The 12,106-nt window shown below is 65.9% G+C and overlaps 32 non-coding genes across 32 annotated transcripts; all 32 read right to left on the bottom strand.

Moving 5' to 3' along the window:
• Window positions 1-49: 49 nt before the first annotated feature.
• On the bottom strand, window positions 50-168 carry LOC128793314 (5S ribosomal RNA). The gene has a single exon (XR_008432770.1). It is a non-coding gene; the product is annotated as a 5S ribosomal RNA (ribosomal RNA).
• A 260-nt stretch (window positions 169-428) lies between these two features.
• LOC128793313 (5S ribosomal RNA) lies at window positions 429-547 on the bottom strand. Its single transcript, XR_008432769.1, has one exon. It is a non-coding gene; the product is annotated as a 5S ribosomal RNA (ribosomal RNA).
• A 260-nt stretch (window positions 548-807) lies between these two features.
• LOC128793312 (5S ribosomal RNA) lies at window positions 808-926 on the bottom strand. Its single transcript, XR_008432768.1, has one exon. It is a non-coding gene; the product is annotated as a 5S ribosomal RNA (ribosomal RNA).
• Window positions 927-1,177: 251 nt separating this feature from the next.
• On the bottom strand, window positions 1,178-1,296 carry LOC128793311 (5S ribosomal RNA). Its single transcript, XR_008432767.1, has one exon. It is a non-coding gene; the product is annotated as a 5S ribosomal RNA (ribosomal RNA).
• A 253-nt stretch (window positions 1,297-1,549) lies between these two features.
• On the bottom strand, window positions 1,550-1,668 carry LOC128793310 (5S ribosomal RNA). The gene has a single exon (XR_008432766.1). It is a non-coding gene; the product is annotated as a 5S ribosomal RNA (ribosomal RNA).
• A 262-nt stretch (window positions 1,669-1,930) lies between these two features.
• Window positions 1,931-2,049, bottom strand: LOC128793309 (5S ribosomal RNA). The gene has a single exon (XR_008432765.1). It is a non-coding gene; the product is annotated as a 5S ribosomal RNA (ribosomal RNA).
• Window positions 2,050-2,302: 253 nt separating this feature from the next.
• On the bottom strand, window positions 2,303-2,421 carry LOC128793307 (5S ribosomal RNA). The gene has a single exon (XR_008432763.1). It is a non-coding gene; the product is annotated as a 5S ribosomal RNA (ribosomal RNA).
• A 260-nt stretch (window positions 2,422-2,681) lies between these two features.
• On the bottom strand, window positions 2,682-2,800 carry LOC128793306 (5S ribosomal RNA). Its single transcript, XR_008432762.1, has one exon. It is a non-coding gene; the product is annotated as a 5S ribosomal RNA (ribosomal RNA).
• Window positions 2,801-3,053: 253 nt separating this feature from the next.
• On the bottom strand, window positions 3,054-3,172 carry LOC128793305 (5S ribosomal RNA). The gene has a single exon (XR_008432761.1). It is a non-coding gene; the product is annotated as a 5S ribosomal RNA (ribosomal RNA).
• A 262-nt stretch (window positions 3,173-3,434) lies between these two features.
• Window positions 3,435-3,553, bottom strand: LOC128793304 (5S ribosomal RNA). The gene has a single exon (XR_008432760.1). It is a non-coding gene; the product is annotated as a 5S ribosomal RNA (ribosomal RNA).
• Window positions 3,554-3,815: 262 nt separating this feature from the next.
• On the bottom strand, window positions 3,816-3,934 carry LOC128793303 (5S ribosomal RNA). Its single transcript, XR_008432759.1, has one exon. It is a non-coding gene; the product is annotated as a 5S ribosomal RNA (ribosomal RNA).
• Window positions 3,935-4,194: 260 nt separating this feature from the next.
• Window positions 4,195-4,313, bottom strand: LOC128793302 (5S ribosomal RNA). The gene has a single exon (XR_008432758.1). It is a non-coding gene; the product is annotated as a 5S ribosomal RNA (ribosomal RNA).
• A 251-nt stretch (window positions 4,314-4,564) lies between these two features.
• LOC128793301 (5S ribosomal RNA) lies at window positions 4,565-4,683 on the bottom strand. The gene has a single exon (XR_008432757.1). It is a non-coding gene; the product is annotated as a 5S ribosomal RNA (ribosomal RNA).
• Window positions 4,684-4,945: 262 nt separating this feature from the next.
• On the bottom strand, window positions 4,946-5,064 carry LOC128793300 (5S ribosomal RNA). The gene has a single exon (XR_008432756.1). It is a non-coding gene; the product is annotated as a 5S ribosomal RNA (ribosomal RNA).
• Window positions 5,065-5,326: 262 nt separating this feature from the next.
• LOC128793299 (5S ribosomal RNA) lies at window positions 5,327-5,445 on the bottom strand. The gene has a single exon (XR_008432755.1). It is a non-coding gene; the product is annotated as a 5S ribosomal RNA (ribosomal RNA).
• A 260-nt stretch (window positions 5,446-5,705) lies between these two features.
• LOC128793298 (5S ribosomal RNA) lies at window positions 5,706-5,824 on the bottom strand. The gene has a single exon (XR_008432754.1). It is a non-coding gene; the product is annotated as a 5S ribosomal RNA (ribosomal RNA).
• A 260-nt stretch (window positions 5,825-6,084) lies between these two features.
• Window positions 6,085-6,203, bottom strand: LOC128793296 (5S ribosomal RNA). The gene has a single exon (XR_008432752.1). It is a non-coding gene; the product is annotated as a 5S ribosomal RNA (ribosomal RNA).
• A 260-nt stretch (window positions 6,204-6,463) lies between these two features.
• LOC128793295 (5S ribosomal RNA) lies at window positions 6,464-6,582 on the bottom strand. The gene has a single exon (XR_008432751.1). It is a non-coding gene; the product is annotated as a 5S ribosomal RNA (ribosomal RNA).
• Window positions 6,583-6,844: 262 nt separating this feature from the next.
• LOC128793294 (5S ribosomal RNA) lies at window positions 6,845-6,963 on the bottom strand. Its single transcript, XR_008432750.1, has one exon. It is a non-coding gene; the product is annotated as a 5S ribosomal RNA (ribosomal RNA).
• A 262-nt stretch (window positions 6,964-7,225) lies between these two features.
• Window positions 7,226-7,344, bottom strand: LOC128793293 (5S ribosomal RNA). Its single transcript, XR_008432749.1, has one exon. It is a non-coding gene; the product is annotated as a 5S ribosomal RNA (ribosomal RNA).
• Window positions 7,345-7,606: 262 nt separating this feature from the next.
• Window positions 7,607-7,725, bottom strand: LOC128793292 (5S ribosomal RNA). The gene has a single exon (XR_008432748.1). It is a non-coding gene; the product is annotated as a 5S ribosomal RNA (ribosomal RNA).
• A 253-nt stretch (window positions 7,726-7,978) lies between these two features.
• Window positions 7,979-8,097, bottom strand: LOC128793291 (5S ribosomal RNA). The gene has a single exon (XR_008432747.1). It is a non-coding gene; the product is annotated as a 5S ribosomal RNA (ribosomal RNA).
• A 260-nt stretch (window positions 8,098-8,357) lies between these two features.
• On the bottom strand, window positions 8,358-8,476 carry LOC128793290 (5S ribosomal RNA). The gene has a single exon (XR_008432746.1). It is a non-coding gene; the product is annotated as a 5S ribosomal RNA (ribosomal RNA).
• A 262-nt stretch (window positions 8,477-8,738) lies between these two features.
• LOC128793289 (5S ribosomal RNA) lies at window positions 8,739-8,857 on the bottom strand. The gene has a single exon (XR_008432745.1). It is a non-coding gene; the product is annotated as a 5S ribosomal RNA (ribosomal RNA).
• A 260-nt stretch (window positions 8,858-9,117) lies between these two features.
• On the bottom strand, window positions 9,118-9,236 carry LOC128793288 (5S ribosomal RNA). The gene has a single exon (XR_008432744.1). It is a non-coding gene; the product is annotated as a 5S ribosomal RNA (ribosomal RNA).
• A 262-nt stretch (window positions 9,237-9,498) lies between these two features.
• On the bottom strand, window positions 9,499-9,617 carry LOC128793287 (5S ribosomal RNA). Its single transcript, XR_008432743.1, has one exon. It is a non-coding gene; the product is annotated as a 5S ribosomal RNA (ribosomal RNA).
• Window positions 9,618-9,877: 260 nt separating this feature from the next.
• LOC128793285 (5S ribosomal RNA) lies at window positions 9,878-9,996 on the bottom strand. The gene has a single exon (XR_008432741.1). It is a non-coding gene; the product is annotated as a 5S ribosomal RNA (ribosomal RNA).
• A 260-nt stretch (window positions 9,997-10,256) lies between these two features.
• LOC128793284 (5S ribosomal RNA) lies at window positions 10,257-10,375 on the bottom strand. Its single transcript, XR_008432740.1, has one exon. It is a non-coding gene; the product is annotated as a 5S ribosomal RNA (ribosomal RNA).
• Window positions 10,376-10,635: 260 nt separating this feature from the next.
• On the bottom strand, window positions 10,636-10,754 carry LOC128793283 (5S ribosomal RNA). The gene has a single exon (XR_008432739.1). It is a non-coding gene; the product is annotated as a 5S ribosomal RNA (ribosomal RNA).
• A 260-nt stretch (window positions 10,755-11,014) lies between these two features.
• On the bottom strand, window positions 11,015-11,133 carry LOC128793282 (5S ribosomal RNA). Its single transcript, XR_008432738.1, has one exon. It is a non-coding gene; the product is annotated as a 5S ribosomal RNA (ribosomal RNA).
• Window positions 11,134-11,393: 260 nt separating this feature from the next.
• LOC128793281 (5S ribosomal RNA) lies at window positions 11,394-11,512 on the bottom strand. Its single transcript, XR_008432737.1, has one exon. It is a non-coding gene; the product is annotated as a 5S ribosomal RNA (ribosomal RNA).
• A 262-nt stretch (window positions 11,513-11,774) lies between these two features.
• LOC128793280 (5S ribosomal RNA) lies at window positions 11,775-11,893 on the bottom strand. Its single transcript, XR_008432736.1, has one exon. It is a non-coding gene; the product is annotated as a 5S ribosomal RNA (ribosomal RNA).
• Window positions 11,894-12,106: the final 213 nt, after the last annotated feature.

Below are 12,106 nucleotides of genomic sequence, written 5' to 3'. Positions count from 1 at the left end.
AGGCTGCCCAAGCAAAACCACACACCGCCGCCTGCCACCCAGCAAAAGAAGCCTACAGCACCCGGTATTCCCAGGCGGTCTCCCATCCAAGTACTAACCGGGCCCGACCCTGCTTAGCTTCCGAGATCAGACGAGATCGGGCGTTCTCAGGGTGGTATGGCCGTAGGCACCCCTCGACCCCTCCGCACCGCTCTCCAGCACCCACCACCAGCCTCCCGACACGCCCCACCACCTCACGGCCATGCCGCACCCCCAACACGGACGCCCCTCGCCACAACGGAACCATCACCCCCACCCCAGCCCACAACACACACACACGTCACAAAAGGCACACCAGGCACACCAGGCACACCTGCCCCTGCCCTCCCGCCCCTCGCCAAGGCTGCCCAAGCAAAACCACACACCGCCGCCTGCCACCCAGCAAAAGAAGCCTACAGCACCCGGTATTCCCAGGCGGTCTCCCATCCAAGTACTAACCGGGCCCGACCCTGCTTAGCTTCCGAGATCAGACGAGATCGGGCGTTCTCAGGGTGGTATGGCCGTAGGCACCCCTCGACCCCTCCGCACCGCTCTCCAGCACCCACCACCAGCCTCCCGACACGCCCCACCACCTCACGGCCATGCCGCACCCCCAACACGGACGCCCCTCGCCACAACGGAACCATCACCCCCACCCCAGCCCACAACACACACACACGTCACAAAAGGCACACCAGGCACACCAGGCACACCTGCCCCTGCCCTCCCGCCCCTCGCCAAGGCTGCCCAAGCAAAACCACACACCGCCGCCTGCCACCCAGCAAAAGAAGCCTACAGCACCCGGTATTCCCAGGCGGTCTCCCATCCAAGTACTAACCGGGCCCGACCCTGCTTAGCTTCCGAGATCAGACGAGATCGGGCGTTCTCAGGGTGGTATGGCCGTAGGCACCCCTCGACCCCTCCGCACCGCTCTCCAGCACCCACCACCAGCCTCCCGACACGCCCCACCACCTCACGGCCATGCCGCACCCCCAACACGGACGCCCCTCGCCACAACGGAACCATCACCCCCACCCCAGCCCACAACACACACACACGTCACAAAAGGCACACCAGGCACACCTGCCCCTGCCCTCCCGCCCCTCGCCAAGGCTGCCCAAGCAAAACCACACACCGCCGCCTGCCACCCAGCAAAAGAAGCCTACAGCACCCGGTATTCCCAGGCGGTCTCCCATCCAAGTACTAACCGGGCCCGACCCTGCTTAGCTTCCGAGATCAGACGAGATCGGGCGTTCTCAGGGTGGTATGGCCGTAGGCACCCCTCGACCCCTCCGCACCGCTCTCCAGCACCCACCACCAGCCTCCCGACACGCCCCACCACCTCACGGCCATGCCGCACCCCCAACACGGACGCCCCTCGCCACAACGGAACCATCACCCCCACCCCAGCCCACAACACACACACACACGTCACAAAAGGCACACCAGGCACACCTGCCCCTGCCCTCCCGCCCCTCGCCAAGGCTGCCCAAGCAAAACCACACACCGCCGCCTGCCACCCAGCAAAAGAAGCCTACAGCACCCGGTATTCCCAGGCGGTCTCCCATCCAAGTACTAACCGGGCCCGACCCTGCTTAGCTTCCGAGATCAGACGAGATCGGGCGTTCTCAGGGTGGTATGGCCGTAGGCACCCCTCGACCCCTCCGCACCGCTCTCCAGCACCCACCACCAGCCTCCCGACACGCCCCACCACCTCACGGCCATGCCGCACCCCCAACACGGACGCCCCTCGCCACAACGGAACCATCACCCCCACCCCAGCCCACAACACACACACACACGTCACAAAAGGCACACCAGGCACACCAGGCACACCTGCCCCTGCCCTCCCGCCCCTCGCCAAGGCTGCCCAAGCAAAACCACACACCGCCGCCTGCCACCCAGCAAAAGAAGCCTACAGCACCCGGTATTCCCAGGCGGTCTCCCATCCAAGTACTAACCGGGCCCGACCCTGCTTAGCTTCCGAGATCAGACGAGATCGGGCGTTCTCAGGGTGGTATGGCCGTAGGCACCCCTCGACCCCTCCGCACCGCTCTCCAGCACCCACCACCAGCCTCCCGACACGCCCCACCACCTCACGGCCATGCCGCACCCCCAACACGGACGCCCCTCGCCACAACGGAACCATCACCCCCACCCCAGCCCACAACACACACACACACGTCACAAAAGGCACACCAGGCACACCTGCCCCTGCCCTCCCGCCCCTCGCCAAGGCTGCCCAAGCAAAACCACACACCGCCGCCTGCCACCCAGCAAAAGAAGCCTACAGCACCCGGTATTCCCAGGCGGTCTCCCATCCAAGTACTAACCGGGCCCGACCCTGCTTAGCTTCCGAGATCAGACGAGATCGGGCGTTCTCAGGGTGGTATGGCCGTAGGCACCCCTCGACCCCTCCGCACCGCTCTCCAGCACCCACCACCAGCCTCCCGACACGCCCCACCACCTCACGGCCATGCCGCACCCCCAACACGGACGCCCCTCGCCACAACGGAACCATCACCCCCACCCCAGCCCACAACACACACACACGTCACAAAAGGCACACCAGGCACACCAGGCACACCTGCCCCTGCCCTCCCGCCCCTCGCCAAGGCTGCCCAAGCAAAACCACACACCGCCGCCTGCCACCCAGCAAAAGAAGCCTACAGCACCCGGTATTCCCAGGCGGTCTCCCATCCAAGTACTAACCGGGCCCGACCCTGCTTAGCTTCCGAGATCAGACGAGATCGGGCGTTCTCAGGGTGGTATGGCCGTAGGCACCCCTCGACCCCTCCGCACCGCTCTCCAGCACCCACCACCAGCCTCCCGACACGCCCCACCACCTCACGGCCATGCCGCACCCCCAACACGGACGCCCCTCGCCACAACGGAACCATCACCCCCACCCCAGCCCACAACACACACACACACGTCACAAAAGGCACACCAGGCACACCTGCCCCTGCCCTCCCGCCCCTCGCCAAGGCTGCCCAAGCAAAACCACACACCGCCGCCTGCCACCCAGCAAAAGAAGCCTACAGCACCCGGTATTCCCAGGCGGTCTCCCATCCAAGTACTAACCGGGCCCGACCCTGCTTAGCTTCCGAGATCAGACGAGATCGGGCGTTCTCAGGGTGGTATGGCCGTAGGCACCCCTCGACCCCTCCGCACCGCTCTCCAGCACCCACCACCAGCCTCCCGACACGCCCCACCACCTCACGGCCATGCCGCACCCCCAACACGGACGCCCCTCGCCACAACGGAACCATCACCCCCACCCCAGCCCACAACACACACACACACGTCACAAAAGGCACACCAGGCACACCAGGCACACCTGCCCCTGCCCTCCCGCCCCTCGCCAAGGCTGCCCAAGCAAAACCACACACCGCCGCCTGCCACCCAGCAAAAGAAGCCTACAGCACCCGGTATTCCCAGGCGGTCTCCCATCCAAGTACTAACCGGGCCCGACCCTGCTTAGCTTCCGAGATCAGACGAGATCGGGCGTTCTCAGGGTGGTATGGCCGTAGGCACCCCTCGACCCCTCCGCACCGCTCTCCAGCACCCACCACCAGCCTCCCGACACGCCCCACCACCTCACGGCCATGCCGCACCCCCAACACGGACGCCCCTCGCCACAACGGAACCATCACCCCCACCCCAGCCCACAACACACACACACACGTCACAAAAGGCACACCAGGCACACCAGGCACACCTGCCCCTGCCCTCCCGCCCCTCGCCAAGGCTGCCCAAGCAAAACCACACACCGCCGCCTGCCACCCAGCAAAAGAAGCCTACAGCACCCGGTATTCCCAGGCGGTCTCCCATCCAAGTACTAACCGGGCCCGACCCTGCTTAGCTTCCGAGATCAGACGAGATCGGGCGTTCTCAGGGTGGTATGGCCGTAGGCACCCCTCGACCCCTCCGCACCGCTCTCCAGCACCCACCACCAGCCTCCCGACACGCCCCACCACCTCACGGCCATGCCGCACCCCCAACACGGACGCCCCTCGCCACAACGGAACCATCACCCCCACCCCAGCCCACAACACACACACACGTCACAAAAGGCACACCAGGCACACCAGGCACACCTGCCCCTGCCCTCCCGCCCCTCGCCAAGGCTGCCCAAGCAAAACCACACACCGCCGCCTGCCACCCAGCAAAAGAAGCCTACAGCACCCGGTATTCCCAGGCGGTCTCCCATCCAAGTACTAACCGGGCCCGACCCTGCTTAGCTTCCGAGATCAGACGAGATCGGGCGTTCTCAGGGTGGTATGGCCGTAGGCACCCCTCGACCCCTCCGCACCGCTCTCCAGCACCCACCACCAGCCTCCCGACACGCCCCACCACCTCACGGCCATGCCGCACCCCCAACACGGACGCCCCTCGCCACAACGGAACCATCACCCCCACCCCAGCCCACAACACACACACACGTCACAAAAGGCACACCAGGCACACCTGCCCCTGCCCTCCCGCCCCTCGCCAAGGCTGCCCAAGCAAAACCACACACCGCCGCCTGCCACCCAGCAAAAGAAGCCTACAGCACCCGGTATTCCCAGGCGGTCTCCCATCCAAGTACTAACCGGGCCCGACCCTGCTTAGCTTCCGAGATCAGACGAGATCGGGCGTTCTCAGGGTGGTATGGCCGTAGGCACCCCTCGACCCCTCCGCACCGCTCTCCAGCACCCACCACCAGCCTCCCGACACGCCCCACCACCTCACGGCCATGCCGCACCCCCAACACGGACGCCCCTCGCCACAACGGAACCATCACCCCCACCCCAGCCCACAACACACACACACACGTCACAAAAGGCACACCAGGCACACCAGGCACACCTGCCCCTGCCCTCCCGCCCCTCGCCAAGGCTGCCCAAGCAAAACCACACACCGCCGCCTGCCACCCAGCAAAAGAAGCCTACAGCACCCGGTATTCCCAGGCGGTCTCCCATCCAAGTACTAACCGGGCCCGACCCTGCTTAGCTTCCGAGATCAGACGAGATCGGGCGTTCTCAGGGTGGTATGGCCGTAGGCACCCCTCGACCCCTCCGCACCGCTCTCCAGCACCCACCACCAGCCTCCCGACACGCCCCACCACCTCACGGCCATGCCGCACCCCCAACACGGACGCCCCTCGCCACAACGGAACCATCACCCCCACCCCAGCCCACAACACACACACACACGTCACAAAAGGCACACCAGGCACACCAGGCACACCTGCCCCTGCCCTCCCGCCCCTCGCCAAGGCTGCCCAAGCAAAACCACACACCGCCGCCTGCCACCCAGCAAAAGAAGCCTACAGCACCCGGTATTCCCAGGCGGTCTCCCATCCAAGTACTAACCGGGCCCGACCCTGCTTAGCTTCCGAGATCAGACGAGATCGGGCGTTCTCAGGGTGGTATGGCCGTAGGCACCCCTCGACCCCTCCGCACCGCTCTCCAGCACCCACCACCAGCCTCCCGACACGCCCCACCACCTCACGGCCATGCCGCACCCCCAACACGGACGCCCCTCGCCACAACGGAACCATCACCCCCACCCCAGCCCACAACACACACACACGTCACAAAAGGCACACCAGGCACACCAGGCACACCTGCCCCTGCCCTCCCGCCCCTCGCCAAGGCTGCCCAAGCAAAACCACACACCGCCGCCTGCCACCCAGCAAAAGAAGCCTACAGCACCCGGTATTCCCAGGCGGTCTCCCATCCAAGTACTAACCGGGCCCGACCCTGCTTAGCTTCCGAGATCAGACGAGATCGGGCGTTCTCAGGGTGGTATGGCCGTAGGCACCCCTCGACCCCTCCGCACCGCTCTCCAGCACCCACCACCAGCCTCCCGACACGCCCCACCACCTCACGGCCATGCCGCACCCCCAACACGGACGCCCCTCGCCACAACGGAACCATCACCCCCACCCCAGCCCACAACACACACACACGTCACAAAAGGCACACCAGGCACACCAGGCACACCTGCCCCTGCCCTCCCGCCCCTCGCCAAGGCTGCCCAAGCAAAACCACACACCGCCGCCTGCCACCCAGCAAAAGAAGCCTACAGCACCCGGTATTCCCAGGCGGTCTCCCATCCAAGTACTAACCGGGCCCGACCCTGCTTAGCTTCCGAGATCAGACGAGATCGGGCGTTCTCAGGGTGGTATGGCCGTAGGCACCCCTCGACCCCTCCGCACCGCTCTCCAGCACCCACCACCAGCCTCCCGACACGCCCCACCACCTCACGGCCATGCCGCACCCCCAACACGGACGCCCCTCGCCACAACGGAACCATCACCCCCACCCCAGCCCACAACACACACACACGTCACAAAAGGCACACCAGGCACACCAGGCACACCTGCCCCTGCCCTCCCGCCCCTCGCCAAGGCTGCCCAAGCAAAACCACACACCGCCGCCTGCCACCCAGCAAAAGAAGCCTACAGCACCCGGTATTCCCAGGCGGTCTCCCATCCAAGTACTAACCGGGCCCGACCCTGCTTAGCTTCCGAGATCAGACGAGATCGGGCGTTCTCAGGGTGGTATGGCCGTAGGCACCCCTCGACCCCTCCGCACCGCTCTCCAGCACCCACCACCAGCCTCCCGACACGCCCCACCACCTCACGGCCATGCCGCACCCCCAACACGGACGCCCCTCGCCACAACGGAACCATCACCCCCACCCCAGCCCACAACACACACACACACGTCACAAAAGGCACACCAGGCACACCAGGCACACCTGCCCCTGCCCTCCCGCCCCTCGCCAAGGCTGCCCAAGCAAAACCACACACCGCCGCCTGCCACCCAGCAAAAGAAGCCTACAGCACCCGGTATTCCCAGGCGGTCTCCCATCCAAGTACTAACCGGGCCCGACCCTGCTTAGCTTCCGAGATCAGACGAGATCGGGCGTTCTCAGGGTGGTATGGCCGTAGGCACCCCTCGACCCCTCCGCACCGCTCTCCAGCACCCACCACCAGCCTCCCGACACGCCCCACCACCTCACGGCCATGCCGCACCCCCAACACGGACGCCCCTCGCCACAACGGAACCATCACCCCCACCCCAGCCCACAACACACACACACACGTCACAAAAGGCACACCAGGCACACCAGGCACACCTGCCCCTGCCCTCCCGCCCCTCGCCAAGGCTGCCCAAGCAAAACCACACACCGCCGCCTGCCACCCAGCAAAAGAAGCCTACAGCACCCGGTATTCCCAGGCGGTCTCCCATCCAAGTACTAACCGGGCCCGACCCTGCTTAGCTTCCGAGATCAGACGAGATCGGGCGTTCTCAGGGTGGTATGGCCGTAGGCACCCCTCGACCCCTCCGCACCGCTCTCCAGCACCCACCACCAGCCTCCCGACACGCCCCACCACCTCACGGCCATGCCGCACCCCCAACACGGACGCCCCTCGCCACAACGGAACCATCACCCCCACCCCAGCCCACAACACACACACACACGTCACAAAAGGCACACCAGGCACACCAGGCACACCTGCCCCTGCCCTCCCGCCCCTCGCCAAGGCTGCCCAAGCAAAACCACACACCGCCGCCTGCCACCCAGCAAAAGAAGCCTACAGCACCCGGTATTCCCAGGCGGTCTCCCATCCAAGTACTAACCGGGCCCGACCCTGCTTAGCTTCCGAGATCAGACGAGATCGGGCGTTCTCAGGGTGGTATGGCCGTAGGCACCCCTCGACCCCTCCGCACCGCTCTCCAGCACCCACCACCAGCCTCCCGACACGCCCCACCACCTCACGGCCATGCCGCACCCCCAACACGGACGCCCCTCGCCACAACGGAACCATCACCCCCACCCCAGCCCACAACACACACACACACGTCACAAAAGGCACACCAGGCACACCTGCCCCTGCCCTCCCGCCCCTCGCCAAGGCTGCCCAAGCAAAACCACACACCGCCGCCTGCCACCCAGCAAAAGAAGCCTACAGCACCCGGTATTCCCAGGCGGTCTCCCATCCAAGTACTAACCGGGCCCGACCCTGCTTAGCTTCCGAGATCAGACGAGATCGGGCGTTCTCAGGGTGGTATGGCCGTAGGCACCCCTCGACCCCTCCGCACCGCTCTCCAGCACCCACCACCAGCCTCCCGACACGCCCCACCACCTCACGGCCATGCCGCACCCCCAACACGGACGCCCCTCGCCACAACGGAACCATCACCCCCACCCCAGCCCACAACACACACACACGTCACAAAAGGCACACCAGGCACACCAGGCACACCTGCCCCTGCCCTCCCGCCCCTCGCCAAGGCTGCCCAAGCAAAACCACACACCGCCGCCTGCCACCCAGCAAAAGAAGCCTACAGCACCCGGTATTCCCAGGCGGTCTCCCATCCAAGTACTAACCGGGCCCGACCCTGCTTAGCTTCCGAGATCAGACGAGATCGGGCGTTCTCAGGGTGGTATGGCCGTAGGCACCCCTCGACCCCTCCGCACCGCTCTCCAGCACCCACCACCAGCCTCCCGACACGCCCCACCACCTCACGGCCATGCCGCACCCCCAACACGGACGCCCCTCGCCACAACGGAACCATCACCCCCACCCCAGCCCACAACACACACACACACGTCACAAAAGGCACACCAGGCACACCAGGCACACCTGCCCCTGCCCTCCCGCCCCTCGCCAAGGCTGCCCAAGCAAAACCACACACCGCCGCCTGCCACCCAGCAAAAGAAGCCTACAGCACCCGGTATTCCCAGGCGGTCTCCCATCCAAGTACTAACCGGGCCCGACCCTGCTTAGCTTCCGAGATCAGACGAGATCGGGCGTTCTCAGGGTGGTATGGCCGTAGGCACCCCTCGACCCCTCCGCACCGCTCTCCAGCACCCACCACCAGCCTCCCGACACGCCCCACCACCTCACGGCCATGCCGCACCCCCAACACGGACGCCCCTCGCCACAACGGAACCATCACCCCCACCCCAGCCCACAACACACACACACGTCACAAAAGGCACACCAGGCACACCAGGCACACCTGCCCCTGCCCTCCCGCCCCTCGCCAAGGCTGCCCAAGCAAAACCACACACCGCCGCCTGCCACCCAGCAAAAGAAGCCTACAGCACCCGGTATTCCCAGGCGGTCTCCCATCCAAGTACTAACCGGGCCCGACCCTGCTTAGCTTCCGAGATCAGACGAGATCGGGCGTTCTCAGGGTGGTATGGCCGTAGGCACCCCTCGACCCCTCCGCACCGCTCTCCAGCACCCACCACCAGCCTCCCGACACGCCCCACCACCTCACGGCCATGCCGCACCCCCAACACGGACGCCCCTCGCCACAACGGAACCATCACCCCCACCCCAGCCCACAACACACACACACACGTCACAAAAGGCACACCAGGCACACCAGGCACACCTGCCCCTGCCCTCCCGCCCCTCGCCAAGGCTGCCCAAGCAAAACCACACACCGCCGCCTGCCACCCAGCAAAAGAAGCCTACAGCACCCGGTATTCCCAGGCGGTCTCCCATCCAAGTACTAACCGGGCCCGACCCTGCTTAGCTTCCGAGATCAGACGAGATCGGGCGTTCTCAGGGTGGTATGGCCGTAGGCACCCCTCGACCCCTCCGCACCGCTCTCCAGCACCCACCACCAGCCTCCCGACACGCCCCACCACCTCACGGCCATGCCGCACCCCCAACACGGACGCCCCTCGCCACAACGGAACCATCACCCCCACCCCAGCCCACAACACACACACACGTCACAAAAGGCACACCAGGCACACCAGGCACACCTGCCCCTGCCCTCCCGCCCCTCGCCAAGGCTGCCCAAGCAAAACCACACACCGCCGCCTGCCACCCAGCAAAAGAAGCCTACAGCACCCGGTATTCCCAGGCGGTCTCCCATCCAAGTACTAACCGGGCCCGACCCTGCTTAGCTTCCGAGATCAGACGAGATCGGGCGTTCTCAGGGTGGTATGGCCGTAGGCACCCCTCGACCCCTCCGCACCGCTCTCCAGCACCCACCACCAGCCTCCCGACACGCCCCACCACCTCACGGCCATGCCGCACCCCCAACACGGACGCCCCTCGCCACAACGGAACCATCACCCCCACCCCAGCCCACAACACACACACACGTCACAAAAGGCACACCAGGCACACCAGGCACACCTGCCCCTGCCCTCCCGCCCCTCGCCAAGGCTGCCCAAGCAAAACCACACACCGCCGCCTGCCACCCAGCAAAAGAAGCCTACAGCACCCGGTATTCCCAGGCGGTCTCCCATCCAAGTACTAACCGGGCCCGACCCTGCTTAGCTTCCGAGATCAGACGAGATCGGGCGTTCTCAGGGTGGTATGGCCGTAGGCACCCCTCGACCCCTCCGCACCGCTCTCCAGCACCCACCACCAGCCTCCCGACACGCCCCACCACCTCACGGCCATGCCGCACCCCCAACACGGACGCCCCTCGCCACAACGGAACCATCACCCCCACCCCAGCCCACAACACACACACACGTCACAAAAGGCACACCAGGCACACCAGGCACACCTGCCCCTGCCCTCCCGCCCCTCGCCAAGGCTGCCCAAGCAAAACCACACACCGCCGCCTGCCACCCAGCAAAAGAAGCCTACAGCACCCGGTATTCCCAGGCGGTCTCCCATCCAAGTACTAACCGGGCCCGACCCTGCTTAGCTTCCGAGATCAGACGAGATCGGGCGTTCTCAGGGTGGTATGGCCGTAGGCACCCCTCGACCCCTCCGCACCGCTCTCCAGCACCCACCACCAGCCTCCCGACACGCCCCACCACCTCACGGCCATGCCGCACCCCCAACACGGACGCCCCTCGCCACAACGGAACCATCACCCCCACCCCAGCCCACAACACACACACACGTCACAAAAGGCACACCAGGCACACCAGGCACACCTGCCCCTGCCCTCCCGCCCCTCGCCAAGGCTGCCCAAGCAAAACCACACACCGCCGCCTGCCACCCAGCAAAAGAAGCCTACAGCACCCGGTATTCCCAGGCGGTCTCCCATCCAAGTACTAACCGGGCCCGACCCTGCTTAGCTTCCGAGATCAGACGAGATCGGGCGTTCTCAGGGTGGTATGGCCGTAGGCACCCCTCGACCCCTCCGCACCGCTCTCCAGCACCCACCACCAGCCTCCCGACACGCCCCACCACCTCACGGCCATGCCGCACCCCCAACACGGACGCCCCTCGCCACAACGGAACCATCACCCCCACCCCAGCCCACAACACACACACACGTCACAAAAGGCACACCAGGCACACCAGGCACACCTGCCCCTGCCCTCCCGCCCCTCGCCAAGGCTGCCCAAGCAAAACCACACACCGCCGCCTGCCACCCAGCAAAAGAAGCCTACAGCACCCGGTATTCCCAGGCGGTCTCCCATCCAAGTACTAACCGGGCCCGACCCTGCTTAGCTTCCGAGATCAGACGAGATCGGGCGTTCTCAGGGTGGTATGGCCGTAGGCACCCCTCGACCCCTCCGCACCGCTCTCCAGCACCCACCACCAGCCTCCCGACACGCCCCACCACCTCACGGCCATGCCGCACCCCCAACACGGACGCCCCTCGCCACAACGGAACCATCACCCCCACCCCAGCCCACAACACACACACACACGTCACAAAAGGCACACCAGGCACACCAGGCACACCTGCCCCTGCCCTCCCGCCCCTCGCCAAGGCTGCCCAAGCAAAACCACACACCGCCGCCTGCCACCCAGCAAAAGAAGCCTACAGCACCCGGTATTCCCAGGCGGTCTCCCATCCAAGTACTAACCGGGCCCGACCCTGCTTAGCTTCCGAGATCAGACGAGATCGGGCGTTCTCAGGGTGGTATGGCCGTAGGCACCCCTCAGCCCCTCCGCACCGCTCTCCAGCACCCACCACCAGCCTCCCGACACGCCCCACCACCTCACGGCCATGCCGCACCCCCAACACGGACGCCCCTCGCCACAACGGAACCATCACCCCCACCCCAGCCCACAACACACACACACGTCACAAAAGGCACACCAGGCACACCAGGCACACCTGCCCCTGCCCTCCCGCCCCTCGCCAAG

Source organism: Vidua chalybeata, chromosome 10, assembly GCF_026979565.1.
Source record: "Vidua chalybeata isolate OUT-0048 chromosome 10, bVidCha1 merged haplotype, whole genome shotgun sequence".
NCBI classification, from domain to species: domain Eukaryota; kingdom Metazoa; phylum Chordata; class Aves; order Passeriformes; family Viduidae; genus Vidua; species Vidua chalybeata.
This window is presented reverse-complemented; position numbering and strand designations above follow the sequence as displayed.